This window comes from Uloborus diversus, chromosome 5 (assembly GCF_026930045.1).
Source record: "Uloborus diversus isolate 005 chromosome 5, Udiv.v.3.1, whole genome shotgun sequence".
NCBI classification, from domain to species: domain Eukaryota; kingdom Metazoa; phylum Arthropoda; class Arachnida; order Araneae; family Uloboridae; genus Uloborus; species Uloborus diversus.
Window position 1 is genome coordinate 45951793 of NC_072735.1, and position 25091 is coordinate 45976883.

Genomic DNA, 25091 nt, shown 5'->3' on the forward strand with positions numbered 1-25091 from the left:
AAAAAACAATGCAAAAACTATAAGTTTTCAGAAAATTATATAAAGTCAGAAAATTAAATTTAAAATAACCTCTCATATGCAACATTGAAAAAAAACGAGTAAGGCAAGATTTTTTCTTTTTTTTTTCAGAACCATAATTTGAAAAATAACTTTTGAAATTAAGTAATAAGCTAATTAGTGAATTAAAATGTGGCACGTACAAAATTACAACAGCAGATCTGGTTGATTTGGATTTGCTTTCCCCTGAGCAGTAAACGTCTATAATTGACACAAGCAAATTGAGAGGTCAGTAGAAATAAAAAGAAATAACTTAGGGAAAAGGATTTAGGGACAGTTGAAAGAGTACTTGGTAAAATTATATATATATTGCGCTGGCTGCAAAGAGGATTCCATTTAACAAACACTTGATAGTCGAAAATCAACGTCAGAAACGCATGTAGTATTAATGATCCAGATAGCATAGGATATAAGGCGAAGAAGAAGCCATGACGTATATATGAATAAATGCTGGTGAACTGTTGGTGAGAGGCAGTTGAGAAAACTTTTAGTCACCTCTCAATTTGTTTTTATTACTTGCATATGATTATTGCTCAGGAGATACTAAATTGAAATTTGTCAGAACTGCTGCTTCAATTTTGCTCACTGCTTTATTGGAGGCACTAGTTAAATCCGCATCCAATATTGTACGAGGCATGGAAGACCTTAGCTGACGAGATGATTTTAATGGTGATTATTTTTCTAGCATTCTCTTGGAGGAGACTTCATTCGAAAAGTTAATCCACTTTTCTCCCGTCTGATTCGAGTTTCGTTTTAGTCTTCGAAATGTGTCACTTCATTTTTGATGCACTTATGCTGAACATTGATATTTCTTATATTTTTGGAACAACATATAGTTTCGGATTAACATATATGCGAGAAAAAACCGAAATTCTATCATAGACTAGATTTTAATGACGTGAGTGCATCAGCACGACTTTAAATAAGAAGAAGCTTGATTTCATTTAACTAATATGTTGGTTCTAACCAACATATTGCGAAATATTAGCTAATAATACAAACTAGTACTAATTTCAAACTAACTTTAAAAATTAGTTTTGTAAAAAAATAAAAATAAAAAGTTTCTGTCTCTTTTTTTCAACATTAGACGGGCGAAACTAAGTAGTGAGCGAACTTGATAAAACTTTTTGTGGGCCCTAAACATTTTTTTTAAGTTAAACCTTGTTTCAAATGACCCCAATCTTCCTCTTTAATATTACCGTTGAGATAAAAGAAAACATCATGCATATGATAAGATAAAGTATAACTCGCGAAATATCAGTTTCCTTAGTCTTACAGTTGCATTTCGTTATGCATTATAACTTTGTGATTGCATAAAATTTTGCAACTGAAACACGAAAGAGTTTCCATTGTTCGGAGAGCTTATGCGTTACAATCCTCTCAGCAAAAGAACACCTTTATTTTTATGTTGCACCATTCAACATAAGGAATATCCATAGTTTAAAGAAAAACAACTCCATGCAACAATTTTCACAAAACGTTACAAGTCAATAATTCAGAGGCATTAACATTTACAAAGTTGAGTTTCAGGGACAGTTGGACTCACGATGAGATTTCCTTGCTGGAAAAATCGGTTTTCAAATATTTTTCACGGAAATAATCACCAGACAAAAATGTGTTCTATCATCAGGACATCTGATGGGTTTAAAAGTTTCAAAGATTGTTTCTGCAGACTGCTTGCTTAAATTAAATTCTCACGAGTGCAGACTTATGTTTTAGATATTTCTCTGATTGAATAATGTTTAAATTAATGCCACATTTCATTTAGTCTATAGTTAAGTCTCCTATTTTCAGGAAATTAGGAAATTGCATTAGTGAGAAGAACGTAGGACGATGTTTGCAAATTTAAACACAATTCTAGTATTTCTTTAGGTAAACAACCATCGGTTATGTAATTTCTCTTAAAAAGATAATAGACAAATAAATATGAATTTATTAAAATCCCTAATTGAGGAAGTGATAAGTAACATTCTTAAACATTATCTGAGCATAATAGGTTTCATTGGCTGTCTTGTTTTTGAATTTGAAACCAGTGAAGACATTAAAAATTCTTGACAAACAGTATGTCTTTGCTAATTGTAAGTAATATTTGGAGGCATAATGCAATTTTGCAAACAAAACTTTTGGTTCTTGAAAAATGCTTATATGCTAACAAGTTCGATGATAATTAAAGTTTCCGATATGAAAAAACATAGAAATTAGAATAATAACTAACCATTTGTTAAGTTTCATTTCTTCCTATTGTAATTCAAATCAGTTTGATACTATTTACTACATATTCATCCTGGCACTTTAACACTTATGGCTGAAAATTTAAATAAAAGCAAATCTCTAAGACGCAACATATATTTTCTTAACGATGCAAACAAGTTCAAAGGCATTTATTCTGTTATTGTGCAAAGAATTTGATTTTAAGAGCAGCAAAGTATAAGTAAAGGGAATTTAAATCGAATAAGTAAGCAAACTAAAGTTATTGTTTTTATGAAAATGTATTACAGTTGGCTCTCTGTTTAACGGCATTATCTATTTTAAAACGGCTTTTCACGATCCCGGATGCTTCACTGTAGTTTTAAAAGCATTCTATTTAAAGAAGCATTCTACTTAAGGACGATGTTTTGTCGTCCCTAGAAAGTCGTTAAACAGAGAGTCAACTGTATTTATATTTATATTAGAAAAACAATTGTATTGTTCAAGAGAAACGGTTGTATTAAAACTTAATATGATATAGCTACAATGCGAGAAAAGATTTAAAAAAAAAAAAAAACTCGACTATAAACGCGTCAACAGAAAAAAGAGAATTTTTTTTATTTTTATTTTTTTGGCATAAAAATCTATGTTTATGTGGTAAAATAGTTTTTAGTGCTTTGAAAAACAATATTACATACACCAATACAAATTCAGTGATTGTTCCTTTTTAGGATTTCAAAAGCTTGAACTTTAAAGAAAATCATTCAAGTAAATGTAAATAAAATATTTTTTGTGTATCCTTTGAATTTGTACTGATCATCCTATTATTACTCATGCAACCATTTATTTCACTAAAACAAGTATACAATATGAAAATGAAATTAATCGTGCAAAGGTAATAATTTTTAATAACTACCCTTACACCATTATTACCCTTTTTATAATACCTTAAAATTAATAATTTAAAGGTAAGTAAGTTTTTAGTCTATGATTCATTTTTGTTTACCATACACATAGTACATGCATTCTAAAATACTTGAGAAGAACTAATGTTATAGTTTTGTATCGTAATTTAGGGACTTCTTGACACCTGGGAGTTCTCGACAGTCAAAACGTCGATATCTCTCCTCGAGAAGTTGATAAGGAAACTCCTCTGACACAAAATATGAACTCTGTGAACACTACATTTGAGTAACTAAGGATAATTGTGCGCCGTTGTTAATCAAAGCTTTTGAAATTTCAGAGATAATAAAGATTAAAATATATTAAAAAGCCAGCAGGTAAGTTATGCATAGTTTACAAAACTGGAGTTGTAAGATTTACATTGATAACAATGTTCAATGTGAACAAATTATTGGTGTTTGACAGGTTCCCCGTGATTGGCTAGTAAGATGAGACATGACATTGTGAGCGAAGCGTGTTATCAGATGGAAGTACAGTCGACTCCTGCTACAACGCGATCCGACTTACGCGAAATGGCTATAACGCGATTTTTTCACTAGTAAAGAATTTTAGACTTAATGCGAATTCCTCGCACTAAACACGAAACTTTTCAGAAGGGAATAGTGGTGCGTAAGTATCGTCTTTGTTATTGGTTACTAAACACTTTTTTTTGAGCGAATGGACCTTCATCACTCTAGCATCACTAGGGCCGTTTCCATGGGCACTTTCGACCACGGAAAAAACCTGGTTTTCACCGCATTCCGGTTATTAGCGGGTTTTATGTGGAATCTTTCTACTCCTGCTAGCTTCTGGCGTGAAAGCGGTGTTTTTACTCGGAATGCATTATGCGAAACAAGTTCGTCTACTAGCCGCTAAGGAAGCTGGGTAAAAACCGCTTTCTCTGGTATAATGGGAGAGGCTCTTTTTACATGGAAACGGGAAATTTTTCAATCGGGTTTTTGCGGAGCCAGAGCGGGGATTTACCGGGTCGAAAAAAAAATGTGCACACGGCTACTGTGAGTGGAAGTTCCCACACGGTACTAATCTGAACATTGTTTACACAAATAACCACTCCACATTTTCCATTTATTTTTTTCATTCTAAACGCGAAAATTGAGAAAATATAATGACATCTAAGAGCGCTGTTTCATCTAAAGTTTGTGAATATAGAAATAAAAAGAGAAAGTTTCTGACAATTAAAGAAAAGCTAAAGCTTCTCCATGCTAAAGCTTCTCGAAAATCTAAAACTCGACTAAAAAGTGCGTCAAAGGTACCACGACAACTAGGTATGAGTGAATCTTCCATAAGTACAATTAAGAATCAAGAAAAGGAAATCCACCAAAGCTTACCGAGTTGTGCCTAAGCAAAATGCAAAAATTAAGGAAATGAATGTTGCTCTTGTATTGTGAATGAAAGAAACCAGGAAATATTTCAAAATTTGAGATCACGCAGCATAAACCATCATCATCCTCACTTTTTTAAGTTGCAAATATCATTACTGGATCTACTGTACACTACACTCCTGTTTGTGAAAATTGCAACACCGCGTAGGACTTACGCGAGTGATCTGAAAATCACAGGAAATGTAAAGTAGGGCATGATATGCAAATGATTAGAATTGCAGACCGGTAGCGCATGCGTATGCTGAACAGCGCCCTCTGAACGGCGGATCGAACTGAATATAAATAGACGGCTGTAGCGAGGTGTGTATGGTTATCGGTAGTTATATACTAGAGTAAACCGTTAACTGAATCTTTACTATGCCTCTTCTACGAAAGAAAGCGAAATTTGAGCAAATTTCGTAGTTTGAACGGGGCAGAATCGTCGGCCTTCGTAAAGCTGGATTGTCTTATCGTGCAAAAGCCGCTCGTGTGCAGCGTAACAGCAGCTCAATCATGCGTGTTTGGAAGCAGTGGACGAACGAGGGTCGGACAGCTCGGAAATCAGGGAGTGGACCCCGAAATGTGACGTCAGCTCGCAATGACAGACACCTGGTGCGTATGGCGCTGTCGGACCGCAGTTTCTTCTAGACAATTGGCAGCACAATTATCAACAGCTACAGGTGTTTCATTGAGTGCTTCATCAATTCGGAGACGTCTGCTGCAGCCTATGCAGTGCGCAAGGACACCTTTATACAGGATTCCTTTGACGCAAAACCATCGCCGCTTGCGGCTACAATGGGCCAATATGCATAAGAGCTGGCGTGCTTATTGGCTTCAGGTCGTCTTTTCGGACGAATTTTGCTTCAATTTGTGGCACCATGACGGCCGAATTCCTGTCAGGCGCTATGGGACGCCACAGTGGACGAACACCCGGAGTTATGGTCTAGGGTTCCATAGCATATCACGGACGATCACAATTGCTACGAATTGTGGGCAATTTGAACAGTACCGGATACATAAACGAAGTTTTACAGCCCCAAGCTATTCCTTTCCTGCAAGGATTGCCAGGGGCTGTATTCCAGCAGGATAATGCCAATACATGTCGCCAAGACTGTCAAATCCTACCTTGGTTCACAGCAGGTACAGATTCTTCCTTGGTCTGCATATTCCCCGGATATTTTACCGATTGAATATGAGTGGGATTTCGTTGGGCGGTATCTCGCTCGTGATCCTCGTCCTGTTGCTGCGACAGACGAACTTTGGTTGTGCATACAAACAATATGGAATACTCCATGCCGAGTCGTGTAGCAGCTCTTATTGCAGCGCGTGGTAGTCACACAAAATACTAATTTCTATCTATTTTTATTGTGTGTTTGTTTTGAAAATGTAATCATTTATTTGTACCATTACCACTCAACTGTGTATTAAATTTCATTCAACTATGATGCTTCCTTCGCGGTGTTGCAATTTTCACAAACAGGAGTGTATGTAATTCTGGGAGATTTCGACAATAAGTACAGAGAGATCTCGATATGACTAGTTATCATTGATTTGTATATATTAAGTTATGTTTAACCGAAATATTTTATTTGTGATTACTGTAAATTAAATAGTGGTAGTTCAACCTAGAAGCTCGCTGAAGAACGGGACTGCACAAGTAGGATATGCAAACGGTGAAGTAGAACTGTTGTCCGTCGAGCTGTTACACGTGTGGTAGTTTTTCTGCGTTAAAGTGAACAGTTTCGTTTTTAACACGCTAGAGCATGTTTTCAAAAGATGATCAGTGGTCATGGCTTAAAACAGAGGTTTTCCGTGGCAATAATGCAGCAGAATGTTGTAGGACAGGGATTTTAAAACATTTCCGATTCACGCACCCTTTGAAGAATTATAATTTTAACACGGCACTTTACTCTATCTGTTACACATATGTACATATGTTGATACCATGAATACCTCGCGGTACCCATCGCGTCTTTCTATGGCAGCCCAGAGTGCCGTATAACCTAGTCTGAGAACCATTGTTTTAGAACGATTGCACGATGAGTTGTAGCGTTTCGCTCCGATTAAAGTGAGACTGCAGAATTGCAACGCACAGGTCAGCCTTCCATTCCTCAAAATCATACTGAAATCTTGAGTGATCTCCTTTGGATGGACCGTCAACTGACTGTCTTCCCATAATCCATAGAGATTGGTCTTGGTCATCAAACAACATGCCGTAATCAATGTTACTCTCTTGTGATGATTGTGTGAATGAGAGAAGTGCTCCACTTGATTTCTGAAGTTGAAAAAAAAAAACCCTACGAAGCCTTCAACTTGAAAAAGTTTCAATTGTATTCCATGCAGTAGGGTGATCTGTCTCAGACATCAACAATCAACACCTTCCAGTGTTCACCAATAGCTGCCCAACATTTGGCTAATGATTATAAGGTTACAAGTTTTACTGGTGATTACGCAGAGTAAAAGCAGTGCAGTTGTTCTTGTTTTTTTTTTAAATACATTAAAAAATATTTTATGTCTATGTTGTACTTAATTTACAGAACTCGAACTTATTTTTATACACTTAACCCTTCGCTGGGGTGTTAAAAGGGCGTGCGCGCTTCTCATAGGGTAGACCGTGGCACGTTTACGCAGGGCCCTTTTTTCAAAACGAATTATAACTGGAGAGCCAACAGTCATAACAGATTGCTGCTGCTCCCTAGCAAATATTCTCACATTTTTTTTGATCATCAGTCGAGCTTCTGTCTAGCATACAAAAAGAAATCTATTTTCTACCGAGTCGAGTAAGTTTTGAGCTGAACGTTTTGAAATTTATTGTGAATAAATAATACTCAGTTAAGAAAGAACAAATGTATAAAAGTTAGCGGAATTTTATCCTTTTTTCAGAATTGTATTTGTATGAACTGAAATGTTATTAAATTTTTTTACACGTTAAAAATAAATCCAAACTTGGCCACGGGTCAAGTTTACGCGTTGACACCTGAGTACCTTCACGCACATTCTTACTGTGTCTTACTTCTAAACGTGCCCTGACGCTTTTTTTGCTCCGAACTGTCTCAAACCTTTTTAGTATTTCCAGGCTCTTTAGTTTTGAAAATCACCATTTAATTTTTAATTGAATAACAAATTCGTACCTTACAGCTTACAGCATTGTGCCGCTGTCTTCATGCTTGTTCAGCTTTTGCTTTAAACACTATTCAGTCTGTAATACATTTGCTGTATTTTAACGATGGTTAGACATTATCTTCAAAACTCTAACAGAACCACGTTAGGGTGTCAAAATAAGTATGCGTAAGTGTTCCCCGTGTCCAGGGCAAGTTTAAGCAACCTACTTGGACTCAAAAATATTTTTTTAACGGTTAAAAACACAAACTGAGCAAGAACTGAATATACCAATTTTGACTCTATTAACTGCTTCATGAAACTGTAATATCAAAAATTTCTTAAGTTAAAACATAAAATTTAGAAAATTCATTGAAAAAAATCTCGTAAATGTGTCTCGGTCTACCTTACTCCAGGGCAAGGTTTGAGTCACGATAGGAACCATTTTACTTGATTTCTGGTGGATTTCCTCAATGTCAGGAAATATAAGGGCCACAGCCCTTTTCTCTGCAGAATACAAAAGACGAATGCGGAGTAACACGTCGACACGAGGACCTAGATATTAAGGAGGAACTGAAACCAGTTCTTCGCGGGTTCTCAAAAACACTGCAAATTAATGTGGCGATTGTTTTAGCTACTGCAGGATGAAGCTGGATCCTCATACTGCTAGATATGATACTGTGGAGAGAAGTTGGGTTTAAAATATTGGAGATTAATAGCAAATTTTATGATTCTTGTGCAGAAAGCAAAAATTTAATCAAGTTTACATGCAACAGAAGTTCATTGCTAAAAGGGGGCAATGCATTATTATACGAGGTGTTTCAAAAAGAATAACCCGATTTCAAAACATCATAACTACTCAGATTTTAATCCATGTACATAGCTTTGAATAGAGGTATCGTTAGAATGGGGAAAATCTCGAGTTTCACAGAGTTGCCGACAGGTAGCGTTAACTCTCTTTCTTCGCCCGCCGTTTCAGTGTTTGAAAATGGCGTCTGCACGACAAAAATCGTATTGTCTTCGCGAAGTGAGAGCCCGTAACAACTGTGCAGTTAATTCTCGTCGAGAATATCTTGGTGTTGAACCTTCTGCCCTAAAGAGCATCAGAAGATGGTATAAACAATTCAGACACGGGTTGTTTGTGTAAGCAGTCGATGCAGACATGGTTGCAAAAGTTTCGGACGAATTTGACAATCATGTAGACATATGCCGTGCATCCATAGGTGGACATATTGAGCACCTTAAATTTTGCATGTAAAAAACTCAATTATTATCCATATAATATAAAATTAATCTGAAATGTATATTTTCAATAGTTTTCATAAAAAACGAATTTCAAACCAGGTCATTCTTTTTGAAACATCCTGTGCTATTTATATTGGTGCGTATAGTTCGTTATTTTTTGTTTCTTGTAATGTATTGTTAATATATTTTACGACATCCATAGTATTGATTTTCCACAACCGCTCCCCGTAGACGCCTGTTGAGATCTCTAGCAGTCGCGGGTGAAGTGGAGCGTGAGCATTTGGTTTTATGTTTTTTTATTGCATTTATCTGACTGCATTTATCGGACTTATCCGCATTAATTCTGATAGATGTACAACTTTTTTTTTTGGAAAATTAATGATTTACTCTTTAGCATTGATATTTTTCAAGACAAACAAGTAAACTAAAACTTTATGTCCTCGTGTATATAATAATGAATGATCGAGTAACGCTCCTGATGATATCAACAATAAAACTCTCGCCACGACATGGTCATTTGATAATAATTTTTGGTGATGTTTCACATGCAGTATTATATTGACAAGGCTGAACTGGATACGGTTACTAAACTGTTTTACTGGTAAGACTCATTTCAGGAGAATGAAGAAATGAAAAGTGGTCAACAATGACCTCTACTGGAGTGTACGGTTAATCCTCTGGAGTTAAAATTTCAACCATCAATGTATCACCAAACAGACAATTGCTTCGTTAAAATGTCGAAGAGTAGAAGTAATTTTCACCCGTCATACCTTGACTGGCGACTTTCCAGTTTTATGATAATTATCCGCATTGACAGGCAATACGATTGTTTAAAGGCAGTAAAAATGCTTCTAAAAATACATTAATTTTATCTGTCTTTGACTGAGCTATCCATCCAAATAATCGACAGAGATTGAAATATTGCGAAAATAAAAGAGCAAACGTTAAAAAACTCAATAAATGCACTTATTTCAAAAGATATCTGATTACAATATGAATGCTTTTTATGTTAAAACAAACATTATTTTTTGAAACATTCCCATTGAATACACTTTTTAACGGGAAAAAATAAAAATAATCTCACTTTAAACAGTTTTTGTTTCAATTTGTAAAGCAAAAATTTGTTTTTAAATTACTCAAACATTATGAGCACAGAGACTTTTTACGCGCCTAAAAGTTATAATGTAACATAATTCGTTTCCTTATTTATCTTTTGTCAATAGTTTAATATTATGTATTTTTAAATATGTCAGTTGAAATTGGTTTTATACACAAAATTCAACTTATTTCAAAAGTTACTACGTAAACTATTTTTTTTCTTTTATACAATTTTTTTCACGTTTTTTTTTCTCACTAATTTCTGTTTGAGTACGTGTAATTATATTTAAATTAGAACAAGAAAAATATCTCATTGTTCTTTAAATTAAAATTCTGGTTCATTGTGACTACTTCATAAGCATTCTTTAATTACGAAAAAGTGATGATAATTACGCTTGTGTTTACACTTTAACGCGCACCTTAAGATAAGACAAAAGAGCGCCATTTCTTTTTCCACAACATAATTTTCCCAAATATTATTTTTCTTGCTAAGCTTCTAAGAATTTTTTCCTCTCCTTTAGAATTTTTCTTTGGAAGTAAAAAGAGAATATTTTCCACATGAAAACGAAATATAATAGGACAGAAATTATGCTGCCTCAAACAAAACTTCTTCTGGTTTTTAAAACCACGTGATAAATAACATCATTGTTCAGGATAACAAAGAACTCATCGGAGTCTTTGTCAAAAAAAGAATTATCTTAAAATGGATAAAATGATTATGAGTGAAATATTTCATTCCTTTACAAAGAATTCTAGCAAAAGTACAAGGAATAAATTAATCATAATGCCTAATTGCAAAGAAAGGAACTCAGGTGTTAAGAAGAAAATTAGGATAATGGATGATCTATGAAATGATTTTTAGTCTCTTGTGTTGAAAACTTGATAATTGAATTGCTTAAAACGCTGGCTAATGGTACCATCACTAAAAAAATTTCCAATTACAGAAAACAGATATATTTTTTCTAAATTAGTTTTTTCCAGGTTTACTTATGAAAATTAAAAATGATATTTTATTAGTAGCAATATTAAAACTAAATTAAGACGTTTTAAAGTACATTTGGATGCTTTGTCTCAAGGAGACTAGCTGTGTCTTGTGAAACTTGGTGACGGATGTGGCTACCATTTGATATCAACTTATCAATGTCTGTCGCTAAATTTGGGCCCTAAACTGACCTTCGTCCAAGTCTCAGTTTTTACAATATAGGTTTTATTTAATATATCCGATGCGTAAAAATGTATTAGAAGAATACCAGCAGAAATGGCTTCTTTTAAATATCTGGAAACCAACGATATGTTTTAGATATCAGACAGACGGACAGACCCAAGGAGATAGTCTCGTAGACATACTATGTAGATTTTGTAAATTTTGGAAATATTACTTTTATTATTATTAAGACGATCTGCTTTATACTGTTATTATTGTTACTATTAATATTATTACTAACCTTTCGCATTTTTATTCTATTTATGTGTGCTATTATTGTCATATTTTTGTTAGTACTATTGTTATTTTTCTTTGATCATTATTTCTATTTTCCTTAAATTGTTATTATTGTCTTTATCATTAATGTTATTATTATAATTACTGTTATTAGTATTGTTGATATAAATAACATTGCTATTTTCATTATAATATTATATTTTATTACTATTACTAAACGAGCAAGAAGATCGCTTAGTGGTCTTAATACGACCTCACCTGATGTAAGGAGTGAGCTATTGTCTGTGCAATAGGTCAAACCAGTCACATGATTTAATTTATTGAATATCAGATCCAAAAACATTCACACAACCATAATTTTTATAACAAAATACTTTAAATATTTAGCCTTACTTTATCACATGAAAAATAAATTATATCAAGAACTTCAAGGCTTTTAAAAATTAACCATCCTTTAAACTTTGACACAAGAAAAAACTACATTTCTACCACGCTGTCAAAGCAAAAAGTTTAACTTTCGTCTACAAAGTACTTTCCCCTTAAAAGAATCCAAGAATATTTGACAACTGCAAAAACTTGTAAAGTTTTTGTCTTTCAACGCACCTTTGTTCCTAGAAAATGCCGCGGCACGTTTTAAATGAAATCACATTTAAAATTGATGCACCAATTTATTCCAAACTAATTATTGTCATCTCTTATAAATACGGTTCACGCGAACGGAAGAGCTGGCTCCATATTCACGAAATAAACTGCTCCAAAAATGTACAAATACTTATTCAATCAAGGAAAAAGTAACAGTGTTTAGTTTGAAAATGATTAAACAATCATAAATGGTAAACAAAAACTTATGCAAATTACAAAATTCAAAAATTTGGTGAAATAACTTGATTGCAATTCCTGATTGCATAAACTTTAATTTGTCTGAAACGAATTCAAGTTGCTAACATTATTGTTGTTGTTGTTGTGGTTTATGTTATCATTTTTGCCAAATTTTTCGAAATGATTAGTTTCATAATTGATGATAGTATTTTAAGGTTTTACCAAAGTATCATACGAATTTTATGTATCTACCCTTATGAAATAAATGTTAATGCATGATGCTAAGATTTAAACCTTCTCTTAAGAAACTTTTTTACAAAACACAAAATCGTACAAGTACCTTCATATCATACCGCATTAGATATTTTTCTTCAATGATACGAATAAAATGATCCTTCCTTCCAATGTACCATAAAAATCTAATGCATATTTCTTTTCTTTTATCCTCTACCTTGGGAGAACGACCTCTTGCATAAGCTTTTAAAGCTTTTTGGGAAACAAATCCCCTACGATGATATTCATAATGCTTTCAGCCAAAGTTAAAGTTCTGAAGAACCAAAAAATAAGTTTAAGATGTTTCACGTATATGCCTTAACGTCTACATTAGGCATATCATGAAGATTAGATATTAGTTTAATCTTTTAACATAAATTATCTAGGTCAAAATATTTATAAGTATTTAACATACATGTATATTTAACAATAATATTGGTCAGAGCAACCTGTTTACCCGGTCGGTTGATTTGATGACGTTTGATGACATCAGTGGTTAGTGTGGCAAGTATTCATAGAATGTTTCTATTAAAGTGGCTAACCGGTTTAACTCCATTAGAACGAGTCTGGTTAATCACCGGTGCAAGCGGGTTAACTGGTTGCTATATTCGAACCTACCCAATAAAAAGTTTCTCACACTCACTATGTTTAGTTTGGTTTGGGAATCATACATGCTTTGTATCTACAAAGTATTCAGATGATAGTTCCTTAAGTGTATTGAGCCTTGTACTCATCTACAGACAAGAAGTTTCCATTGACTAAATGTTATTGTTTCTTGTCGTAATTTGCACCTTAATCCATGCAAATAAATACGAATCATGAAAAGCAAAAAAAAAAAAAAAAAATGCAAGAATAAACTTAAGTACAAGCAGGAAGGGCTTTATAATGTTTATTTATTTTTTTTAAAATCTTATTTTCCTTCAGGAAGGAGTTGCGCGGTGAGTAGTTTCAGCCCGAGTTGGTTACTTATTTAGCACAACCCTAATTGTTGAGAACCTGATTTATGGATTTAAAACTATAGTACAAGTGTTACCGATCTCTTCAGTCGCAATTATGTAAACCAAACATGTTTATTTTTGGTGCACAGTGTACTATTGCAAAGGATATCTTATAGACGAAATTTCAAATTTGTAGGCAAAAACTGAAAAAAGTTATGATGCGTCCAATAATCCGGACTTAATTTTTTAAAATTCATATATCAGATATAAAAACGATGAAATATCTAACAAACTTCACTGTAAAATCCTCCAAGCAGTAATAAAACATAATATCAGCATTCTAAATGACTAATAAAATGTTGCATACATTTTTTTTAAAAAATGTAAAGAAAACCTTGCTTTTGCGATGAGAATGCATGGTTCGAAAAATGAGCCACTCTCTATCTCCCAGTCCCATTATGTCAGTGTTGTCAATCCAAAAACGAAAAATTATTTCACAGATAAAAATAAGCAGAATGTAAAGAGTCAACTGCAAAAAAATCAATTAATTTAATCAATTATAAAACTGCTAGCAGCTGTTTAAAGTTCATGTCCGGTAAACTGGACACCAGGCCTGAAGGGATTATCATTACCGCCCCCTCCTTCTTTAATAAAACTACAATGCTTCAATAGCACAAACAATTGAAAAAGAAAGTTTAAATAGTTTCAGTAATTCTCCAAACCAAACTATTTGCCATAATTTTTAAAAAATATATTATCTAAAATTAAAAATAAGAAAGAACATTTATTATTACTTGTAATTGGTATCATTAGTAATGAGAAATACTTTTCATTTTCTACATGCAATGTACCGGCGAATTTTTAAAAGACTTACGTCTCTTGTTGTATAAAGGAACTGTATTAAAATGATACATTTATGGTTTTATGTTCTCATCGCTGATAAATAAAGCATTGAAATAATAAGAAGTAGCAATATTGCAGAAAATAAAAGGCATACCCAATAAAAACACTTTATATTTTAAACACTCAGGCATATTTCCTTAGTTGTTCGAAGTAAGCATCGGTGCACTTCATTTTTGTTTTCCTTGAAAACAAAAATAATAAAAATGTTATCAATGCACTTAAAGTTAAAGGAAGAAACTCGTGCATATAACAAAACCGGAATATTAATAAGTAAGCAGGAGTAATCTAAATAGTCAGTTTAAGTTCAACTTATGTTTTAAAAATATAGAAATTTTTGCGTTATGTTTCAGTTATAGGTTAAAACTTCTTTCCTTGTTCAAAAATGTAAAATGAAAAGCTTTAAAGTTTCCTTTTTTCTCGGAAAAGTATCAAAATGCAAATATTTCACACAGGTTTTGGCTATCATAAAAATCTATGTCTTTGACACTTCTACAGCTTCTTTGTTTCGCAAAATAACGTTGGGAAATGTTTCTGCTTGAAAAAAAATCATTTCTGCCGTTCCGCATCTAGATAATGGGAAACGTAAACAAAAACAATTCATTTTTCGTAAATATATCTTAACATTTCTTGACGTCTACTGAAGTTCAACAAGCGGAAAAAGCTTTTAAGAAATAGTACTTTTTTGGGAAAGATTTGTCGTTTGGAACAAGAGCTCAAAGGAAAAAAAACACCGGAGGACATAGAATATTTCTAAAACTATATCGATCTCTCTAAGAAGTGTAAAAAAAAGTGGGTTTTGCATAAAGGCAATAGAAGTAATGGTGTAAATACGGTTACCTTTTTTCCCGACCTAGTGTTACTTTATTCTTAGAAAATTCTACATCTTTGACCTTCATTAAAAACTGACAAATTTACAAAATGAGAGTTAGCAAACCTTTTTAGATATTGATTATTTCACGTCAAACTCGAAAAGTTACAAAAATAAATAAATAAATAAATAAATAAATAAAAAGAAAAGAAAAAAAAAACGCATCTAAAACTGGAGTTCAAATGTGGCCCTTCTACAAAATAAATAAATAAATAAATAAATAAAATAAAAAAAAAATAAGTGAAATGTTTCAAAACAGAATAAATTAATATTAAAAAAAGTAACTTGAATTCTGAAATTTTGAATTCAAATTATGTTTTTCGCAATCACGAGTTGCTACAGGGCCCTACTCATTGGGGGCTATTGTTTCTAGAAACAGCTCCTGCCCCCCCCCCCAAGCCTACCCCTCCTCCTAAACGGTTACGTGTGTATAGCTGTGTGTGTGTGCAGGCGTGTGTGTACGTGTAGGCGCGCATGCGTGTATGTGTAGGCTTGTGTGTGTGCGTAGACCTGTGTGTATGCACGTAGGCGTGTGTGTATGTGTGTAAAGGCTTGTGAGTGCGTGAGTGTAGGTGTGTGTGTATGAGCGCGCGTGTGTGTAGGACATGGACGCCATCGACCGGGAGAAACGGATTCCAGGAGGCAGTGCTCGGAGCCGTGCCTGCAGAGGCCGGTGGGCAGTGGTGCTGGTGTCCCAGGTCCAAGCAAAAAAAGGAACAAAACGCCAAGGACGGTCAAATGAAAGCAATAAGCAATTGTGATTGCTCAATAAAATTCGAGATTGTATTTATTCCAAAAAATAAAAAGCTGAAATCGTAAACATAGCAGGATCTATCAAACCGGTAGTATTCATTTTACTTTGTCTATAACACATTTAACCCTCATTTTTTTAAATCTAGAACCCATTTAACCAACGTTTCTCTGCGAGGGTTCTCACAGAGAACGTTTTCCCACAAAAGATGCAAATTGCATCGCTCGAGTTTAGGTTTATCCCCTTCGTTTATATCCAAGCTTATATCATCGTCTCTGTCCACAAAGGAGGTTAGGAGTAGTCCTATAAAATCCTTGATTAGCAGCAGTGGTTCGTGTTTAGAACTTTTATTCATTATAATTATTATTATATTTTATTTATTCTTCGCACCTCTTCTCCTTCGTCGTTTTCATATCCTGAGAAAAGTCATGGAACATTTCCTTGAGCACTTTTGTCAAACAACTTCGCTAATTGATGGGGTATCACTTGCTATGATGATCACGTGATGAGGCTGAACTTTGCTGCTTTGTGTCCACGAGTGGTGGTTCTGTTTTTAATGTTGGAATATAAGACATGTCGAAGGAAGAAATTACAGTCAAACCAGCTTAATGGAATGGCCATTTTGCCACGAAAACTATTCTTATAGGCGGAGTATTCCATTGGCCGGGATCAAAATAACACATTACATTGGTTTAGTACATTGAAAATGTATTATATTAAGCGGGATATTCTTTTAACCAATATTCTAATAAGCGGGCTCGACTTTAATATTAAAGAGTTACTAAATATATACATTATTTTAATTAAGAAGTTTATTTGATATTTATTATAATAATAATAATAATCATTATTATTATTATTATTATTATTAATTTTTGTTTGGTTCAACTCGCAATATGTTAGAAAAACAATAACGTTTGTGTCTGTAGATTAGAATTTTGTAGCATTGACTAGAATTTTCAAACTGTATAGATAAAAAAGTTTCAAAATGAAACCAATTTATTTCCGTTAAAAAAAATTATTTAAATCTTGTCTTTATTTTAGTAACCACATCTAATTTTTAAACTATTTTACTTGGCGGTATATGTATTTATTTTAATTGTGTCGCTGGATAGCGTTATAAAATGTGAAATCATAGTGCATTGATGCGTTTGCTTTATTCTGCAGTTACCAAACAACTCTTCTTTCATTTGTTTTTCACTTAATGAAATAAAATAAAAAACGAAAGGAAAAAACTCCAGTAATTACAGGGTTCGGTATCTTTAGTAATTCCAGAAGAGTTATTTAATGAAAAAGGAATACTATCTTCTTCCATTTCCAGGAACTGCAAACCACCGCCTTTGATAATTACAGATCCTTTGGAATTCCTGAAACCTAGCAACTGCAACCCTTAATTGATACTGTTTCGATTTAAACGCATTTTGTGACGTTAATTTTTGTAAACTTAAGGAATCAACTAAACATGTAAAGCGGCAGTATAAATGAACAAATAGGTTAATTTATGTGGATCATACATAAATATGTATCATACATGATATAAATAATAGTCAAAATAGAAATTTATTTAAATGCTGCTTTAGAAATTTTCAGTAAAAGTTTTTTTTATGATAAATTTTATTGCAATTTTTTAATTTATTGATTTAAGCTTGATTTTAACCAGACCAAACATTCAAAGAGAGCAAAAATTAAGAGCATTTGGCTTATTTTTAGATTGTTTTCAGTTTTAAGCAGTTTGGATTTTTTACGTTGATGTAGGAATAGTTTTTGTTCCGTAAGTTAAAAACCGTACTCCTATTTATTTTATTGAAACTTCAAAGTCATTTCGCAAAAAATAACTTGTTTATAAAACCTCGTGCATATACCTAACTTTTTTTTTCAAATATATGATAAGATAATTTTAGAAGTACATAAAATGCTATGTTGGTAATCTTTTCAGCGGCATTTAATAAGCAACGACATCAGTATTTCATCTGTGGCTGAATTTTAAAGAGCTGTTAACTTTGACTCTCAACTGATTAACATTGTTAAGGCGTTTGTTAATTTTTGCACTGATAAAGAGGAACTATTGAAAAAGCTGTTTGAAATTCATTTTTTTAATAAATTTAATTATAAAACATGGCAATATGCCTGTTTTGCAATATGGGTCAGATACCTGAACTCTAAAGAACCAAGACTTAAACAGAATCCAAGCATCAGAGATGATCTATCTCCGATCAAGAAAGGAATGCACAACTGCTGACAAAATACGCAATGAAGAGATTAGAAAATAATTTGGGATATTTACAGGGCCGCAGAGAGCCAAGGTGGGCCCCTTGTCAGTTATGTCACGGGGCCCCTACCACTCCCCAAAATAAGAAAAGAAGAAAAAAATAAAAGGGGAAAGAAGAAAGAAAAAGGGGGTGAAGAATCAAAAAAGGAGAGAAAAGAAAAGGAAAAAAAAGTTTGGAAAAAAAGAAAAGAAAATCAAAACTGCTTACTAGAAAACAATCAACTCTATTTTAAGTGCCAAAAGAGTAAATATTAAAAGAGTAAATTTTACTTAATCTTGACGTTTTTTCTTATTTGGAGTTTTTCTTCCCTTCTTCTTTCTTCTTTTTTTTCCCGCCCTTTTCTTTCTTTCCTTTTTTTTTTGCGTCAGTGTCGCTGGGCTCTCCCAAGGCCCGGGAACCTAGTTTCCGACTAGGTTGGCGAGGCCTCTCGTCGGACCTGGATATTTAGCTTATGTGATAGGGTGATGAAATACCGCACTGAGTGGAAAAGTCATGTGCAGCGCATGCTGAGTACAAGACTCCCTAGGGCTACCCTCAATTACGCTCCTAAAGGCAGAAGAGACCATAGCGGACCCAAAAAATGGTGGATGGATCAATGAGACCGGAACAGGCATATTGCCTAATTCTTGGAGTTGGTGATGATGATGGTGGTGATTAAACATTAAACATTTTTTAAATCTTTGTCCTTATCTGATCAAGTTTCTCCTCATCGGTACAGTATAGGCTAAAAGCAAGTAGGTGGCGTTAATATCGAAAACTGAAAATGGCGTTTATAAAAGAAAAACCTCCCTGGGAAGCCACGAGTTTTTTGAGAGATAACCCTCCATAACATTTGATTTTAACGTAAACTATCAATACTAACATGACAGTTTCTGTCAATATTTGGACCATTATGACCAAAAACACTTAAGGTTACTCTGGAGAGGTTAAGGTTACTTTCGATGTGCTTCCTCCTGGCACAGAGTTGAAATTCGTCAATCTTCTCAGAGCTACGAAAGAAGTCACTTAAAAGTCTATTAATGCAGTGAAATAAAATTGTTTTCCAAAACTAGAAAATATTTTTTTTTTTAAATCTGAAGTAGTTGTTTTTACTGAATTTTCTTTATCTGTGCAAGACTTTTATAAACACCCTGCTAACCGTAAGTGCAAAATCACATTTAAAACCGCAGTGTAGTTCCTGTAATAAAGAAAGTGGACAAGATTATTTTTGTATTAATCAAATACACACATACATTGTCTCCGTATTTTGCTTACATTTTATTGATCTGAAGAAAACAAAATATTTGTGAACAAAATGTATAGTTTTGACACACTCGTTAAGTTTATCCATTTCAAGAAATTGTATTACATGTAAGTAAAAAGTAAAACATTTCGGAACTTATGGATAACATTATTGTTCAAAAATAAACATTCATAAATAAACTTCGTCAACTCTTTAAAAGCAAAGTCTGTGAAGGGCAAATAGCAATGAATAAAGCTGCAGCTGTGAAACCGTTACGTTGGCATCATGACAGTCTTAAAAACGTTTACAGCATTTCGTTACTTTCAGATCTGAATAAATCAGCGGTTAAAATGTGACACTGTAAAGAATACAATCTTTTAGAAAATTGTCATTGAACAACAAATTACCGCTAGAATTTTCTCAAAACTGTTGCATTATGACAAAGAGCATTTATGTTAAGTCTATTTAGTTAGCAGTTTATAAGCTATCTTTAAAGTAATATTTTTCTGCAAATAAAATAATGAATTTATTGTTATGTTGCAGAAATGCCTTTCAGACGCTTTAACTCTTGGATTAAATTTACCAAAATATTTTCTAAAAAGCCTTTGTCAGCGTTTGGTTTAAATAAAACAGTGCTTCAGTTTTCATTCAGTAGATAAAATAAATAAAACGTTCAGGTACATAGATGCATATGCTTGCACGTTAGTGTTGATAAGACATTCGTTTCTTTTTCACGCTTCTTGATTTGCTTACGTTTTCGTGACATTTTGAATTGTAAAAAGTTATATTTCAAATGAAATCATTTTCAATGTTGTGTATCATTATACTTAAAATTCAAAAAAAGATTTAAGTTCTTATTTTGTATAAGCAAGTTCGATTGCTAAAATATTTTAATCAAGTATTTTTGAGAAGTCCTTCAACTTTCCAAATTTAAAAATTAGGCGATGTAGTGTCGACTTATACAATAAGATTCTTTTTTTTCATGTCGAATTATTTTATCATATTTAAAATTTAGTTTGAAGACATGACTTAAGTTATTATCATGAACTTATTTGTACATAATAAGTTGTGGTTTCCCTTACGTTTACAGTAAAATGAAATTTTTTATTCATTTCAGCAATTACTCAAAATAAATATTTTTTTCCCTATAAAAGTATTGATCTTCGCATTTGCTATTGAAAAATTTTCCTTTTCTGTTGTAATTAAAAATGTCAGTACAAATCTGTCCTTGTTTAGATTTATATATTTATTTACGTGTTTTTTAACATTCAGATAAACATGAAAAAAAAGAACAAATTTGACTATTGTGTTTCAATGACTTTTGGCTCTCACCAATATTTTCTCTAGTAAAATACTGCTTTAGTATTTGTAACAATTGTTTCGGCTTGTAAAATTATTCTGTGGTCAAAACTAAAGAAAAAAGTGATATTTTCCATTATGAATTTCTCTTAAAAAAGCTAAAGCACATTTTCTTAAAACTTTTATTTCGAAAATTTTCCTTATATCTCCCCCCAGGACTCGGTTTTTGAGCACCCCCACTGATTTTCAAAACCCGATGCCACTGCGTGTGACACCTCTTCTATTTTCTATTGTGACAGGTTGTTTTGAAGAAAATCAACAAAAATAGTTAGAGAATGATAAAATCAAGATATTATGTATTAAGATTTTCTTTGCGTATGGTTTTTCCAAAGCAATACGACAATATAAAAATTGGAAACGTTAAGACATTAAAAGTTTCGCAAAAATAAAAAGTAGCACTTCTCACCGAGTGGCATTTTTAATGGTCACAGAAAGAAATTACAACAGTACAACTACTCATTTTAAATGTATATTGCAGTTCTAAGTTTACATAAAGTGAAAACAACATAGTTGACACTATAAAAGTAGTTGACACTTTACAAATAGTTGACACTATACAAGTAGTTGACACTATACAAGTAGTTGACACTATACAAGTAGTTGGCACTGTATTAGCAATTGACAAGCTTTAAAAAGAATATCACAGGCGTTAAAGAAAAGCTAAGAATCAGCTGAAAGGTAAACATTGCATATTTCAACACAATTTTACAATTTAATCTTTTTTTTTATTTTATAATTCCTCTTCTTAATTTATTTTTTCTGATGTATTCTTTCTGTAAACCAGCTACTGGTGCTGTTTCAACTGCTAGTGGTTTTACTTTAAATCGTTTTCTGCGGAAATTAAAGTTTTCACAATAAACAAATTTCGGAGAAGAAAACAATTTGCAGCTAAATGATTCTCCTACTCTTGCATATTTTAAACCACCTCATTCCTTCCTGCTAAACCATTTATTCTTATTTTCGCTCCTAATAAAATAAATTCTTCTCCTCCAAGGTAGGAAAAATGAGAGAACGAAATGATGCTTCTCTTCCCATACAGTCTGCCCTTTCGCGTTTAAAAGCAATTGATAAATTGCCCTATTGTGTGGGGCATAAAGAACCTCCATTCTCTCGTTTTCTATGCGCAGGAACAATTCCTAATAATGATGAACTGATTACAAGGTGAAATATTCTGTTCTCTTTCAGAGGGGCTGCAGGAAATATGGGAAAGATATTTATCATTTTTCTCGTTTGTTCAGGGAAGAATTCAGGTAATTAAAAGTATGCATGTAGGAGGATAGAACATGAAACAATTTTTCATGCTTTTGTGCAGGTGAACATTTGTTGATTAATAAATTCCTTAGAAGTTGCCAGATATATACATTTTTATGCACCATACATGAAATAAATTAAATTGATTTTTATTTGCTATTTTACATTTTAAGGATTAAACGTGCAGTTGTTGAGCTTGAACACTTTTATTACATTCAGTAAGTTACCGCCCTATAGCCAGTTTTAAGGCAGAAGGTTTACTGAATATACCTGCCTTGCCTTCAATCTTCGAGTTGAACCGAACCATTGCTTCGGTCACTCGTCTGGTCAGTGCTAATTCTGTATTAGCTACCAGTTTGGCACTTTTGGCTTCCTTAAGAGGTTTTCCACCTCCAGCTCAGTCACTTTCCTGGGCCGGGCTGATGAGTGCTAATAAGCACGAAACTGCACTCCTCGGCTGGAATTGACTGACCTGGCGGTGTATTTCATGTATTTTTATTACATTTCAAAACAATGGATGTATTAAAACAAGAAAAGCGCAGCATGTTTCGGTAGTCTGGTTCAGGAGATGGAACTTGGCCAAGCCTTATTTCAGAAAAGTGTGTTTCCATGAAAGTGGAAGGCTGAAGGAAAGCTGAAGAACAGACTGGAGAAAGTACAATTGTAATAACGAACGCGAAGCTTGTGATTTTCACTTTTTCACTAACGAAATGCAGTTACTGTTGAAGATTCATCGTTTCAATTTTAAATAAGCGCATAATGAAACTGTATTAGAAGTACATTTTATAATAATTCAACTGGTTCTCAGCATCTTAAGTATTAATGGGGATGTTTCCTGTGTGAAAAGTACTACCTTAATCTCTGAAATCGGTAAAATGAGGGAAAAAAATAACATGGGCGAAGAACATACTTTTTTTTTTCAAATATTTAGTTTTTGATTTTTTTTTAAATTTCTGACTTTTAAGGGGGCGGTGGACTTTAAGTTACTTTTTTTTTTTAGTTTTCACACTAGAGACTAAAGGTTTTGTAAGCATATGTATTTAAGCATAAAGATATAGACTATCACACACACAGAAAAAAAGAAGAACTTAGTGTTACTTATTTTAAAATTGAAAAAATTTTAGTATTTTTTAAAGAATTTAAAATGTTAGATGCGCCTAAAATATTTACATTTTTGCTAAATTTTCTCATTTTATCACATAATTAATCATTGCAAAGAAAAATTGGTGTTAATTAATTAAATTCCTTAAAAATAAAATTTTTGAGAGTTTTTAAAAATACTTCGATAAAAATTCTTCGAAATTTCTCTTACTAGTAATTTTTAGTCATTTTTTTAAAACCTTCCTGAAGTTAGATTCTATAATGCATACCAAGTTTTATTATTTGGTAAAACATTAGGCTAAATATTGAATTTCGTGTAATTTGAGCGAAAATTGTGTTGCATGGAGCATTTTGTAGGTATGAAAATCAAGAAAATTTCGTTTCGAGTTAAATGTAATTAAAGTATAATTTTGCACTTATCTTAAAAATTTAGTTTGCAAACTTCTTTTTCAGTGTTTTTATCTGTCGTTGAAGCATGTTTCATTACAAGAACAAGATTTATAATAATATTCCAATAAAAACAATAGGAGATATTATTAAATTTTAACTTTTCCTGCTTCGTTTGCATCTGAACAGCCGAGTTTGATAGGAGTATCTCATGAAAAATCGTTTTTTGTGCAAACTTTGAGCAATCGTAACTTTGGTAAAAAATGCTCAATCGCTACATGTTTTTTTTTTTTTTTTTTGAGTTAGGAAGTTTAATGTTTGAAGCACAACAAAACACAAAAATCAAAATTTTGATTTTTTAGTCATTTTTCGCCAAATTCAAGGTCTACCGTCCCTTTAAACCACACTGTTTCATTTTGTGACGTCACAAGTAATGAAAGCCATCTTGAATCGGAGCGCGTGGTTGCCTTTTCTGGCAAGATATCGCCTTTTAAAAAATTTTTCATCTAGAGCATTTTATTAGCGGAATCAAAATTGTTAGTTAAAAAATATTCATTTAACAAAGTTTGACAGTGGACTGAAAAAATTTTCTAGTAACCCTAGCAATTTGATCACTTTTGATGTCAGCAGCGAAAACGAAAACAACGGTGAATGTTGTTTAAGATTTTTTTTTTTTTTTTTTTCAAGAGAGAAAATGCGTAAAATTAAGAACAAAAAGTAATTTAATAAACGGTTTCGATCATGCTCTTTGATAAATAAAAATTTTTGATAAAAGGGAAAACAACCCAATTATACATCGAAAATTTGTTATTATTATAAAAGAAGGATAAACATTTAGATTTCAACCAGCAAACGATCATTTGAAAATTAAAATTTCAAACCCAAGAAAGCTTTATGCACAGCAATATCTATTTTAATACATTATAATGTAATGAAGTAAATGTTTCAGACCGAAACTGAAAAAGACTCGAAACACTGTCATCTATTCTCTGATAGTCAATTTGTCAACACACTTGTCGTTTATTGTTTTAAGAGTTTTCTTTTCTGATTGAAAATTGTGTGAAATATAGAAAGCATTCCTTCTTTTCAAAAACACAACGAATATTTTTCATGATCTAACTTGCCGAAGAGGAATGTTTTTTTATAAAGCGTGTTAAAAAACATTCATATTACCAAGCTGCTACTAAATTTTAAGTACTACACAGCATAACTTCCTTGTCTCCCCACTTTAAAAAATAGACTAGTTTCTTAAATGATCGACAGGTAGCGCATTTCCGCGGTAAAGCTATATTTATTGCTGGGTAACTATGAACTGCGGTACAGGAAATCCATGTGGTCTAGAAATTTTAAGTCAGAAAGATAAAACTCATTTCCAATTGAACACTACGGATGTTTTTCAATATTTTCACATACTTGACGTTTAATGAACAATATTTAGGTGCGAGAGAAAACCTTATGATTTGTTTAAAAATGTTTCACTCCATCAAAATTAGACTAT